This window comes from Mustela nigripes, chromosome 5 (genome assembly GCF_022355385.1).
Source record: "Mustela nigripes isolate SB6536 chromosome 5, MUSNIG.SB6536, whole genome shotgun sequence".
NCBI lineage: Eukaryota > Metazoa > Chordata > Mammalia > Carnivora > Mustelidae > Mustela > Mustela nigripes.
The window spans coordinates 61,784,496-61,798,105 of record NC_081561.1 but is presented as its reverse complement, the minus strand read 5'-3'; the positions used below and the strand labels follow the sequence as shown (position 1 = coordinate 61,798,105).

The following is a 13,610-nucleotide window of genomic DNA, read 5'->3' as shown; positions in this document are numbered from 1 at the left end:
CTTGTTGAAACTTGTTGACTTAATTAAAACAGAGGTGGCTTCAGAGTTATGAGCATTAATTATGATGCAAACATACAACTTCTACTCCACCATGGTTTACCAGTCAAGTAAGTTTATGTTTTCCGTTACAAAATTTGTCAGTGAGAAAAACATTTGGGATGATTTCTGATTTTGTCTAACATCTCATGAAGTTTTTGTAGGTAATCTAAATGTAATGTTTAAAACAGGTAATTTAGAAAGATGAACGGGATAAGAGTGTCTGTGTAAACGTTTTTTAATGACTTCTTTTTACATACATGTTTCAATAATAATTGTGTTTTATATATGTCTACTTTAAAAATGGTTTTCCAAATTCTTTGATAACTTCCACCATTAGGTCTGCTAAGTTAAATAACAGAAATTTATTGAATATCGATATCCTTTCTAAGTAAGATAAACCATTAATTACTGAACATAAGCTTACCTAATTTTGTCTTCCTATTATGGAGGAATTAAAGATATTTCAGTCTGTTAAACATGTCTAGGCCACATCAAAAGATCGCAGTATTAAAAATGGCACGTTCTAGAAATTTTAAGACGTATCTACAAATTTGCCAATTTATAGACTGCTGGTATAACATATGGTTCACCGCTGTTTACTTGTCAATTTTCATTATAAGTTAAAATTCTTTTTTTTTTAAGATTTTATTTATTTATTTGACAGACAGAGATCACAAGCAGACAGAGAAGCAGGCAGAGAGAAAGGGGGAAGCAGGCTCCCTGCCAAGCAGAGAGCCCGATGCAGGTCTCAATCCCAGGACCCTGGGATCATGACCTGAGCTGAAGGCTGAGGCTTAACCCACTGAATCACCCAGGTGCCCCTAAGTTAAAATTCTTAAGGGTTAAACATTTTATTTATTTATTTATTTAAAGATTTTATTTATTTGTCAGAGAGCTAGAGAGAGTACAGGCAGGCAGAGTGGCAGGTGGAGGCATAGGGAGGAAGCAGGCTCCCTGCAGAGCAAGGAGCCCGATGTGGGACTCGATCCCAGGACCCTGAGATCATGACCTGAGCTGAAGGCAGCCACTTAACCGACTGAGCCACTCAGTCATCCCAGGGTTAAACATTTTAACTGATACGTGTAATCACCACTAAATAGTAAGGGAAACAACTCTATGCAAAAAAAGTAGGGTGTGTTTTTTTTTTTGGTTAGAAAAGGTATGAGGTATGAAGATACATTTAGAAAAAATTAAAGAGAGAGTATGACAGAATTTTACCCTGTGCGAATAATCTGGCTAAAATCAAATTGCTGCTGGAAGGGTTTTTAAAATTAAGCTTTAATATCAATAGTTTGGCTATTATAGAACTAAAATTGCTAAAAGGACAAAGTTTTCGTGGACTATTGGTCTGCTCCTGATAAGAGATTATAGAAGGTCTTTTTCTTTTTTTTTTCCTTAGGCTTTTATTATTTTTCACCCTCCCTGCCCCTCCTTTTATTTTTCTTTTAATCTTTTACGTTTGTCTTTATTATCAGGCCTTTGATTACTTAAGAAAACTAAGTCTTCTCAATATTAAAAGAGCTAAGTTTTGCTCATAACTATAGAACCTTCTGTATTTGCCTTTAAAAATTTTTTTTTTGTCACTATTGTTAGTAGGGATCCTGCTTCTCCCTCTCGTTCTGCTGCTCCCCGTGCTTGTACTTTCTCTTTCAAATAAACAAATAAGAAAACCATGACTTAACAGCAATTTCGTAAATTACACCTTTATAAGTAAAATTGAAACATTTACCTTCTTCTCCCTACCTGATGTCTCCAGAATTTGAAAACTCTTCGTGAGCATTCTTGTTTTCATGACAATATAGTTATTTATACCAGTTCAATAAACATCTATTCTTCTAATAACAGAACACCATTGGAAACATTGGCTATATTACCAAGGCTTTGACTGGAATGTCATGTTTGAGGGAGCCATGCGTAGACTCAGAAATGCCCAGACAGCTTTAAGGAACTAAGGTTGACTTTATGAAGCCAATAAAACCCCTTGGAAAAATAAGCCTGGTACCTTGCTTACAGGCTTCCCAGCAGCCTCACCAGGTGAGTAAGGAAGGTCGACTCCTGGCAGGTGCAGAAACCTCAGGATATTTTTGCGGACTTTGAGAAAAGAGGAGTTATTGCAAGTAAAGCCTGAAGAGAAGTCCTTGGCTCAGCTTCCTAGCCTCAAGAGGCTTGTGAAAGCCCAATCTGAGATTCCTTATGAAAAGTTCCAACAGAGCAGATGAAAGGATTCTCTATAGTCAGTGGCGAGTTCTTGCTGCCTTTCCATAAATAATAAGTTAGATTTACTCAAACTAAACCTATTTCGCAAACAAGTTAGTCTTACTCTGATGACCTTTGGTAGTTATGGGGATAACCGGAGAGAAAAAAAATTGTTTCGATGAAAAATGATAGTACATCCTTTGGATATCAGATTCTAGTACTGGGAACAATCAATTGAGTTTTCTTTTCTACCTGTTTCCTCCAATACTTGGCTACAGCTCTCCAAACTAACGGCCCCAGTGTTCTTCCATTCTTAATGTAGACTCACCAAGACCAAAAGCTGCCCTTTTCCCTGAAGCCCTACGAGCGTGAACAATTTGAGGGAAACTTGAGAGAAACCACCGAAACCACTCACGCAGAGGTGATCTCTGAGCCTGTTGCTGTGTGGGCCACTCAGAAGAGACCACCAGAGACACTCAAACTGCAAACCAGGAAGACCTAGCAGATCACTCCCGTTCAGCCCTCTCTCCATCTGGAGATTCCCGGAGCTGACATCTCAAAACCTTCTCCACCAGCTGCCTGCAGAACTAAGAAACTGGGATCCTAGCCGGCTCCAGTCACTCATCTTTGGTTTTCTTTTCTTCCCATAAAAATGCCTTATTAAATACCTGATTTCTCACACGATATGGGCCTTACTTTAAGAGCCCAGATACATCACCACCTCCTAAAATGAAACACAGCTGTTTAACTGAACTGACCTATTTTCAAGACTAATTCAATGAAATAACAAGCACCTCACCAGCTCAGCTTCTAGACTTCGGTAAAACTAAAGGGGAACACAACATCCCACCCCAAAATATGCCGCTCTGGCATAATGATTATTTTGAATTAAAGTTAGTGAAGAGACAGCAGGTACTAGCAAGACACCCTGCCCTTCCTTTGGGTCCCCCAGAGCAGGAAATGAATCTCCCACCTGAAAGTCACCCTCCCAGTAGGAGGAGTCAGAGAGACACCCTTAGCACAAGAAACAGGGAATTCAGGGCCCAGGGGGTGTATAAACAACCCTTGTTACTTCTTTACTAATTAAGCTACCCCAAGCCCAAACCCCTTTCGTTTGTCAATTCTTCACAAATGTATTGTTTCTTTCTCTGAATGGGATGAAAGCTGCCTGCTTGGTTCACTTCTTGGACATTCATATCTTTGGGGATCTTGTACATACAAAATTAAATTTGTTTCTCTTCAGTCAATCTGTCTTATGTAGATTTAATTATTAAGCCAGCCAAAGAAACTAGAAGGGAAGAAGGGAAAAGTTTTCCTCCCCTACTCAAGGAAGGTGTCAGAGGAGGCAGCTGGCCTAGGTCACCCAGCAGGTTACTGCTGTGGGCAGGAGAGATGATGAAGCAGATCTTATTTACTGGGCCCTTATTATGGGCAGCAGCTCACCTGCATTACCTCCTGTAATTCTTGCAACAACCCTTGAGTAAAAGCACTGATGTTATCCCCATCTCTCAGAGCAAGACACTAAGGACCAAAGAGATTCAGTCCCCTGTGTCCAAGGTCACACAGCCAGTCAGTGGCAACCTGAATCCAGAGATCACAGCCTCAGCCCAGCTCTGCCACTCACTAGGCTAGGTCACCTTGGCTGACAGACTTCATTCTGGGCCTCAGTTTGCTCACCTAGAAAACCGGATAATAAAAGAACTGTGTCTTAGGCCATTGTGAAGATTAAATTTGCAAATGTACAAAACCGCTTAACACCCTGTTAGGGAGCAGGTGCTCAGTATATAGGACCTTATCATTAGAGACCACATTCTGCTATAGGAGCTCCCATCTGAGCCTCTGGGCCCTGGGCACAGCAGGTGAGAAGCCACCCATGGCTTCCTGGATATTGGCCTCCGCCAATCAGTCCCCAAGCACTGCCCCTCCACCTGGCAACACTTCCAAGCTGGGACTCCGAGGGTGCCCCATGTAGGGGAGGACTCTGGAAGCTGGGGTTCCCAGACCCAGGTTTGACCTGGGTCTCATCTTCTGAGGCCCCTGAAAGGCCACCTCCCCCTCAGAGCCGGGGATAGTCCCAGCTCACCATGGGTCACAGGCCTCTCTCCACCATTGCCCCACAGCCCCAGGTCACGGGGTGGGGAGGCGGGGGCTCTCCAGCCAGGCAGCTGACATGCTCATGACCTTTCCCAGCTCTCTCAGCCTTAGAGATGACAAGGACTACCCACCCAGAAGCCTTCACACTTCCTATAGCCGGTTCATCCACACAGGTCACAAGATTAGCATCACCAACCAGAAAGTCGACCGCTCAGGGGCTAGTATGCCCACTTTACAGATGAAGAAACTGAGCCCCCAACTGGCCCTGGGCAGAGATCTAAGTAGCAGAAAGGCTTCTGGACCCTGGACCAGGGCTCAGGACTGATCCAGTTTCTAGGCCAGATTCATTAAAGCCAGCTAGGGCAGTAGAGGGGGAAAAGGCTCAGGAGGCTCCCAAGGCTCAGGGGAGGGGAGGAAATGGCTAAGGCATGGGCCCTGGGTCTTACTGAGTCACTGTAGATCCTGCAAGTCTTGGGGATGGGAGGAGCATCAGTAATCCTAAATCCTCCTCTACCCCCACCCCACCCTAGCCAGAGAAGAAGGACACAGCCCTTGCCCAGTGCCCTGGGATGACTCCCCCCACCCAGTCCCCTGCTCTAGCTAGCATGGACACTCCAGCCAGACCTGGCCCTGCAGCCCTCCACAGACAGGGACCCCCACCTCCCAAGGTGGCTCTCGAGCTCCAGACCCCGCATCAACCACTCACCCCAGGCACTCTCACCCCCCCCCCACACACACACAGTCCCTATCCATGTATGAAGCCTTCTCTGGCCACCTCTGCCTCAGCTGACCCCCCCCCACACACACACAGGGCCCAGTCACCCACATATACCATGCTGAGAATCAGACCCACAATCCTCAGTCTAGACCCCAGCATGTGGCTCTGGGTCTTGCACTGAGTAGGTGCTCTGTAAACATTGCACAAGAGGGAGATAATCTCTAAGGAAGTGACCGTGAATATCTTGACCATGACCTTCAAAAAATATACTTTATTTGGCCCAGTACACACACACACACACACACACTCACACACACACACACACACGTATGCATAACACACATACACACACATATGAACCTGAAACAAAAAAAGTTGCTCAAAAAACATTTGGCCAAGACAATGCAATACACCTGGATATCCTCTCTAGATCTTCTTTCTCACTGAAAAAAGTAAATGTTCATTGAGACTCACTAAGCTGACTTCATGGCCAGAAATTAGGGTCCCATTAGTGGCCTTGATCCACAGTTCAAATTATAGCCTCTAGGGAGATCTGTGTGGCCCAAACTTCCCACCCAGCACATGACCTTCTGTATAATCATCAGACACTCACTCTGGGCCAGGCCTGTGCTCAGCACCTTACTATGATATCTCATTTTATTCTCACCATCGCCCAAAGAGATAGGGGCTCTTACTATCCCCATTTGCGGGTGAGGAAACTGAGGCCCAATGTCACACAGTACATGGTTCAGGCAGAATTCAAAGCCAGATCTGTCTGAATCTGGGGCCATGTTCCTAATTCCTGAGCCACACCACCCTCCCACCCCCAGCTGAGGGCCTTCAACCCCTCTCTTGAGTCTGCACACTGGCAGGAAGCTCACTCCAACTCCAAGTACTAAAAAGCCATTCCATGGGTGCATTTAGTTGGCTGCTTGATTGGAGACTGGCCGGGGCCCGCAGGTCTGGAGGCGAGCTAGCCTTCTTGCCTTCACAGTAGACCCTGCTCCCTCCTCCCAACCCACCTCCACCTGAACCCAGGAAAGGGGCTGGGATGGGGCAGCAGGGCTCCAGCGGACCATTCTGCGGTCCCCCCTCACTGATATCACTGCCCTGCAGCAAAGGCCTCACCCTCTCTGTGCCTCCATGTCCCCGGCTATGAAATGGGGTGATGACATGGCACCCACCCACAAAGGGAGACTCTGAGGGCTGAGGGGCTACTGCGGGGCAAGCACTTGGCACAGCACCCGAAATGCAGTAAATGCCTGGGAAAGGTGGGCACTTAGTATTATCGCCCCCAGGGCCAACGCAAAGCCCTGCCATCAAAAATAATGACAGGAACAGCAGGCGGGTTTTTGCGGTTCCCGAACATGCTTCTGTGCCAGGAGAAGGGTCACCTGTGCAGAGCACCTACTTACTGCTTGTCAAGCGGTGCGCTGAGCACTCTATGTGAATTAAGTCTTTTAGTTCCCAAAATGAACCCACACGGAGGCACTATGATTGTTCTCTCCATTTTACAGACAAGGACACTGAGGCACCAAGGGACTAAGTGACTTACCCCAGGATCACCTAGCTGCAGAGTGGCGGGGTCAGAATTCGAACCCAGCGGGACCAACAGAGTATCTGCTCCCAATCCCTGAGGTAAGGAGGTATGTATTGTGTGGCCTGGCTATGCACCTCATTATCTCCTCACCAGAGCCTCTAAACAAGCCTGGAGATGTGGAGACCAGGCAGGCAGGGCTGGGCTCAGCTGCCCAGGGAGGCAGAGCTCTTCAGAAGTGGAGCAGGAGGGACGCCTGGGTGGCTCAGTTGGTTAAGCAGCTGCCTTCGGCTCAGGTCATGATCCCAGCGTCCTGGGATCGAGTCCCACATCGGGCTCCTTGCTCTGCAGGGAGCCTGCTTCTCCCTCTGACTCTGCCTTCCACTCTGTCTGCCTGTGCTCGCTCTCTCTCTGACAAATAAATAAATAAAATCTTAAAAAAAAAATAAAAAATAAAAAAAATAAAAAGAAGTGGGGCAGGAGCCAGCTCCTGGGACTCCTGAGCCCCCAACCTCGCTTTCCACCATTCCCAGTCCCCACCCGGAAGCTGGCCAGAGGCCCCTCCTTTGTGCCACCTGCTTCCCCAACCCAGACCCTGCAAGGTATCTCCCCATCCCCTTCAGAAGACACCCTGATGCCAATGCAGGCCTTAGGGCCTCATCCCCACTCACCTGCCTCCCCGAAGACAGGACACACACACACACACACATACACACACGTGTGCACACACTCCCTCATACCTGGGAGAGGCGAGTCCCCTGGAAGGAGCCCCCGAGAAAGCTCAGCTCCTTGGGGGGCCAGAGCCCAGGGCCAGGCCCCTGCCCCGGGTGCCAGACCCAGTTTCCTCATTCTCCCCAGCACTGCTTCTCACCCAGCCCCCTGCACCTCAGTCTGAGAGGAAGTTGCACAATCCCCTGGGAGCTGCAAGTGTGGCCGAGGATTACTCACAGTGCAGAGGGAACCGCACACCCATCCGGAAGGCTTTGCTCACCCACAAGACTACCCAGCGCAGGCAGGCTCCCAACCCGACTCACCCCATCTCACTCACACACCCTGGGGCCCAGGACCCCTACAATGTCCTCCGTCCTCCCGGCCTGAGCCTCTTTCAGACCCCATGAGCCACAGAGCCAAGCCCCACAGGGCACAGACCAAGCCCCCCCACCCCAAGATCAAGAGGGGCAAGAATTTTCAGGAATCTTACCAGGTCTAGTACAGGCCTAGCCCTAACCTGCATACCCTCCCAGCCCCTCCTGGAGGCACAGATCCTTAGCCTGAAGCCCCACAGTCCCCCACCTCCCTGACTGACCATGTTATCTGCCACCTTGCCCTTGGGCCTTGCCAGGGCCTCCAGACACCCGGTTCACAGTCTTATGATATAGGCCCACCTGGGAAGGGACCCCGAGACTGAGATACGAGCAACCACACAATAATTCACTTGTGACAACACACTCTTGCTACATGTGATTTCAGAGGTTCCCCAGCCCCCAAAGTACTTCTCTAACAGCCTGTCAAACAAACATTCATTTCACCAGCGTTTCTCTCTGGTGCTTAAGGGATTCCTGCCTTTAACAGGGAAAATTCCTTGTCAAGAAAGGCAGGCAATGATGAAGCCACTGTCTGTCACCTGTCCCTCAAGGTGGGTGAGTTTCCTGGGCCCTTCCATGAGAGTATGGCTCAGGAAGGTACAGGGTAGTAGAAAGAAGATCAGGCAGGCCGTGGTTCATGGCGAAGGCCGGAGATGCCACTGAGGCAAAGTGCGCCCTAGAACAAGGAGGTCAGAGAGGCCCAGGGGGCTCTGACCTAGACTCTGACCCAAGCCTGGGCCCTCCCTGGGTTAGCAACTCTGGAAGAACACAGAGGATGAGTAGGAGGCTGGCCTGGGTGTACAGAGCCCCCAAGAATGACCTCTGGCTTCCACCCCTCACGGCCTGGACTCGAAACAGGGCCTCAGATAAAGAGTATGACAGGTACCTCTTATCACCCCACACAACCTTGGACTCCCACCCAGCTGAGGACAAAGTCAGAAATGGTTTTACCTGGGCCCCGGAGCTCCCCAGAGAGCCCCTCATTTCTGCTGCCCTCATCAAAAGGCTGGGGCCCTCGGGGCAGTTCCTCCACAGTTCCGAGGCCTGGAATAGCAGGAAGCAGGGCCGAGCTCACAGCTGGTCACCTGACACCTCCAGTTCAGTGGACAGGGAGCACAGTCAAGGGGGAGGGGCTGGTACCACAAAGGAAACAAGGAGCAGATGCCCCTTGGCAGGGATGCCTCCCAAAGTGCCCCTCTCCCCAGTTCTGACAGCAGCCTCAGGGAGGGGGAAGGGCAGCCCCCTCACCACCCTCACTGTCCCTAGCTGGAGACCAAGGCTTCAAGCACTGAAGTGACTTCCCCAAGGCTATGCAGCAAGTTCATGGCAAATCTCAGTTTCCTGGCTCTGTTCCCAGGTTGGAGTTTCTCAACCTCAACACAGATGCTCGCAGCCAGAGGATTCCTTGCTGGGGGGCTGTCCTGAGCATTTCAAGATGTTCAGCCACATCCCGGGCTTCTACCCACTAAATGCCAGTAGCATTTCCCGAGTTGTGACAACCAAAAATGTCATCAGACATTGCCAAATGTCCCCGGGGAGGCAAAATGACCACCAGTTGAGAACAACCACCCAAGGAGACCTTGAAAGACAGACACCTGCCGATTCTAAGGTGCACGGTATCTACTGAGGGCTCCAGTCCTCGAGCCTTCCGCCTCCGCTGCCAGATGTGCTGGGCAAGAGGCCCTTGCAGAGGCCGCCCCGTTGGGGGTCCCCTCTGAAGACCGTCTTCCTATCTCCCAACTTGGAGCCCTCCCTGGCATTCACTATTGTCACAGTCTTTCAGCCACGGCTGAAAGTACACAGCTACGAGTACAAAATTTCGAGCATCCCCAGTACATGCTTCTTTTCTCATAAATTGCTAATAAATAACAATGTATGAATAGATCATGCAGGTCAGCAAACCCCCACAAAAACAGATCAATAAAAAAAGGATGAAAAGGGGAATGTAAATTATACCCAAGGAGAGAGACAGCAACATGCACCAGCATGGAAGAAGTTAACAGTTTTTAGCAATACAAAGTGTTGGCTAGAATCCTGAGCAACAGAAACTCTCAGGTGCCCCTGGTGAGGAATAAATTGGCACAACCACTTAACAAGATATTTACTGAAGATAAGACTCCCGGGTGGCTCAGTCAGTTGAGCATCTAACTCTTGATTTTGGCTCAAGTCGTGATCTCAGGGTCATGGGATCAAGCCCCAGATCAGGCTCCGCGCTCGGCGTGGAGTCTGCTTAGGCCTCTCCCTCTTACACTGTGGGCTCTAGCAATTCCATTCAGGCTTACAGGCACTCTGGGGAAATACATGCACCAGTGCACCAGGAAACACACACGAGGACATTCTTACAGGACTGTTTACAGTAGCCGAAAAAGGAGAGCAACCCCCACGGCCACGAGTAGCAGGCTGGGTACAGCCCCATGGTAGCAAGTTCATAGAGGGAAAGGCGGCACAGCAGTGAAAATGAACACACGAGAGCTACACGTCATAACCTGGACAGATCTCACAAACAAAATGTGGAGCGGAAATAACCTTGACATAAGAACGCGTTCAGTGTCATCCTAGCTGTATCAAATTCAAAACCAGGCCAAACTGAACTCTTCTGATAGAGACTGCAGACATCAGTGGTTCCGCGATAAGAAAAAGAAAAAACTAATGATCGGAAAGGTCAGGATCGTGGTTACCTCTGAGGGGAGGGGAGTCGGGACAGAGGTGGGGTGCAGAAGCCTGCATCTGTTTCTTCACCCAGGCGGTGGTTACCTGGGTGATTACAGTTAGTTATTACAGCATACATACATGTTTGTGCTCTTATCAGCAGGGATGGCGTATTTCACTATTAAAAGGGGAGGAAAAGGATGGGATATAAATAAATAGAAACAGAAGTTCTAATATTATCTCCTCACTCCTGGCTTTGAAAACCACTATAATTAGGCCCAACAAACCAGAGAGGAATCTATAGTTCACCACAGGTCTGGATCTCTGATGCCCAGGTGATGCCCAGGGTTGTCTGTGGAGGGGCTCCCCCAGCTGGCCAGCTGCCCCTCAGTCCATCTCCCCGCCACCTCCAGCCTGCGTAGGGCCGGGCACCTTCACACCCGTCTCACCCTGCCCCGGGCCATTCTTCTGGGCCCCCAACACCCCAGAGCTGGTAGGCTGATACCGGGGAGGCACCGAAGGGACCCCCTGAACACCAAAAGGGGGGAGGCAGAAAAAGAAATAAAGAGGAGGGCGAGAAGTGGGAGAGAGAGCAGGAGAGAGAGCCACACACACACTTTGAGGGCCCGTGTTCTGGACACAGTGGAAGTCGATGAAGGTTCAAGAGGGATGAGAGCATGGGGGGCAAAGGAGAGAGGGGAAGACAGAAGGTGCAGGACGTTGAGGGGAGGTGCAAAATCATGGCCCCAAATCCCAGGTCAAGTGTTGGGGGCGCAGCAACAGGCAGGCCCAAAGAGGTCTGAGTTGTTGGGCCCGAGTTAGTACCTCCCCCCTTGCCCACTGCCGGGGGCTTCCGAACGGCAGATGGGCGGCCAGCGCCTTCCCGTGGCCTCCCCTTGCACTCAGCAGCCTCTGGTCCTCCTGGAAGGAAGGACTCTGTCCAGGAGGGAAGCTTCTGGGTCTGTGGAGATGACCCGCAGGTAAGAGGATCCGGGAAGCAATAGAGCTGCCTTGCTGGGGGCCCAGGTGGGCAGGGCTGAGTCAAGATCACCAAATTGGCACAACTCTTTCATTAAAAACTCTCTGGACCGAGGAAGAACGCTTTTCAGAGTGAAGGGCCAGGCTTGGGCACATGTCCATTCATTTATATGTAACTCTGTACTATCTTCCACCGGTCCCCCTTCTCTGTCCTCTGTGTTTCCCACAGTTCCCCGCCGGGCTGTCAGCCCAGAGGGAGGAGCTGTGTTCTCATTCCCACCCATCCTGCTCTCCCGCACAGCGCTAGGCACACAGAAGGTGCTCAGTGCGTGCCTGCTGACCCTAAGCGTGCCCCAGGCCATGGGGTGCTGGCAAGGCTCCCTCAGGCTCCCAGGCCTCAGTCCTCTGCTCTCCAAAATATGGAGGAGGCACCAGCTAGCTTCTAAGGCCCCCAGCACCACAGCCCCAGTCAGCCCCCAGCAAAGCCAGCCGCACCCTGCTGCACGGGCCACTGAGAGCACACCTGCCCAGAGCTGGGGGGGGACAAGAGGCGACAGGGGCTGGACAGGATAGTGTGTCACCTCCCAGCCACTCTGTACCTCTCAAGGACTGCAGGGGGGAGCTGAGGCAGGTGCTGTCCCCAAACCAATTATAAACAAGGCAGAGGACAGGCTGTGACTTCCCTTGGCAAACAGGAGAAAATAAACCGGAGCCCCACCCCAGAGACCCACGGGTAGCACTGGGGGGGGGGGGGATGCTGGCAAACTCACCACAGGAAGGGACAGACTGTCAGCCCTAAACCAGAGTGAAGCTGGACCTGGATCCCGGGGAGAGCAGGTGGCCAGGCGGGGGTGGGGAGAGTGTGGGGAGAGGCAGGGAGCTCCTCCTTGTCTAGCCGTGTGCGCATCCCTGAGTATTAGATGGTGAAGCCGATACCCTGCCCACAGGGCAGAGACCTGTTGTGTCCTCATTTCTGGGCACTTGACAGGGGCTCAATTCACATTCAGGCCCTCACTCCATAAAAACTGACTGAGCTCCTGCTGGATCCCAGACTCTCTTCTGGACCCTGGGGATACAGCATCACACAAAACAGATCCAGCCTCTGGGCTCAGGGTGCTGGCACTGCCGGGTTCCATTCATCTGTTGCCTGACGTGCTCAGTGGCCAAGCCCACCTTGCCACCTCCCTGCAGGGCCCAAGACCCTGTCACAGCCTCTTCTCACCTCCCATCATGACTTCTCCAGCTTCCAAGGAAGGATCCATCCCAAGAGCTCAGGGGTGAGCCCCCTAGGTGGCCCACTATCTGCTGCCCTCAAGGCCCAGGACCTCCTAGAAGATGATGGAGACACTCCTCCATCTATCAGTGACAAGCCCCCCACCCCGGCCAACATCTCCAGTCTGGGTCAGGAGGGAGAAGGTCTCAGCTGCCTTCTGTGTGTGTTTAATCATTTCTATTAGTAGTTAAGAAACACAATTCAACAGTGATGCCATACTTGCCCACCATGGGGTAGGAAAGTCAAGTCACATGGTGGATCTTTCTCTGGCCTCACTTCAGCAGAGCCAAGGACCACTTTGGACAGCTCCCCACTAACCCAGCAATGGCACTCTGTCCCCAAGTACTTTCACAGGAGCTTTAGACCCCACTCCGTGTTCTGATGCCTCCTGGGGACAGTGCGATCCTTTGGTGTCTACCTCATCTCACCTTGATCAAGCAACAAGTATTTCCTGAGCACCTGTCCCGGAGGGTGGTGCTGAGACCACAAGGCTGGTCAGTTTAACGGGAGGTGCGGGCAGAGAGCCAAGGTGGGGAAGGCAGCTGAGTATATGATTATACCAGGGATTAGCAGTCACCAAGTGGTGTCACAGTGGTCTCCACCCCTTGGGACCTGGCTTCAGAAAGAAGACAGGCCTCAGAGGCCCAAAGCAACCAGAGACCCAGGAGACAGAAAGGTCTTGCCTGGGAAACTGCAAAGCAGTGAGTTCTCAAACCATGGTCTGGGGACCAGCGGCATTTGCATCACCTGAGAACTCACCCAAAATACAAATTCCAGGACCTACTGGAATTTCTAGGCCTACTGATTCTGGACCTACTCAGTCAGGAACCCTGGGGGTAAGGCCTAGCAATCTGTGTTTTAACAACTATTCCAGATGATTCTGATACCCACTCCAATCTGAGAGTCGCTGCCCTGGAAAAGGGGCATCAGAATCATTTGGGGAATTTTTAACATGGGCTCCTCCTTCAAGATTCAGATGTACTACTAATTTTTATTTATTTATTTATTTATTTATTTATTTATTTATTTATTTATTTATTT

At 50.4% G+C, this 13,610-nt stretch overlaps 1 protein-coding gene across 2 annotated transcripts in view; it reads right to left on the bottom strand.

Annotated features, from left to right (window-relative positions):
* The window catches only part of TFEB (transcription factor EB), a 54,481-nt gene that overhangs the window by 35,377 nt on the left and 5,494 nt on the right, over positions 1–13,610 (bottom strand). The window contains exon 1 of one of the 2 annotated variants that reach the window (XM_059400502.1): positions 7,325–7,429. The exons of the other annotated variant lie outside the window; for it this stretch is intronic. The gene's annotated coding sequence lies outside the window, so the exon portion shown is untranslated. Of the gene's footprint in view, positions 1–7,324; positions 7,430–13,610 lie in introns of those variants that run through there. 2 annotated transcript variants of the gene reach the window in all.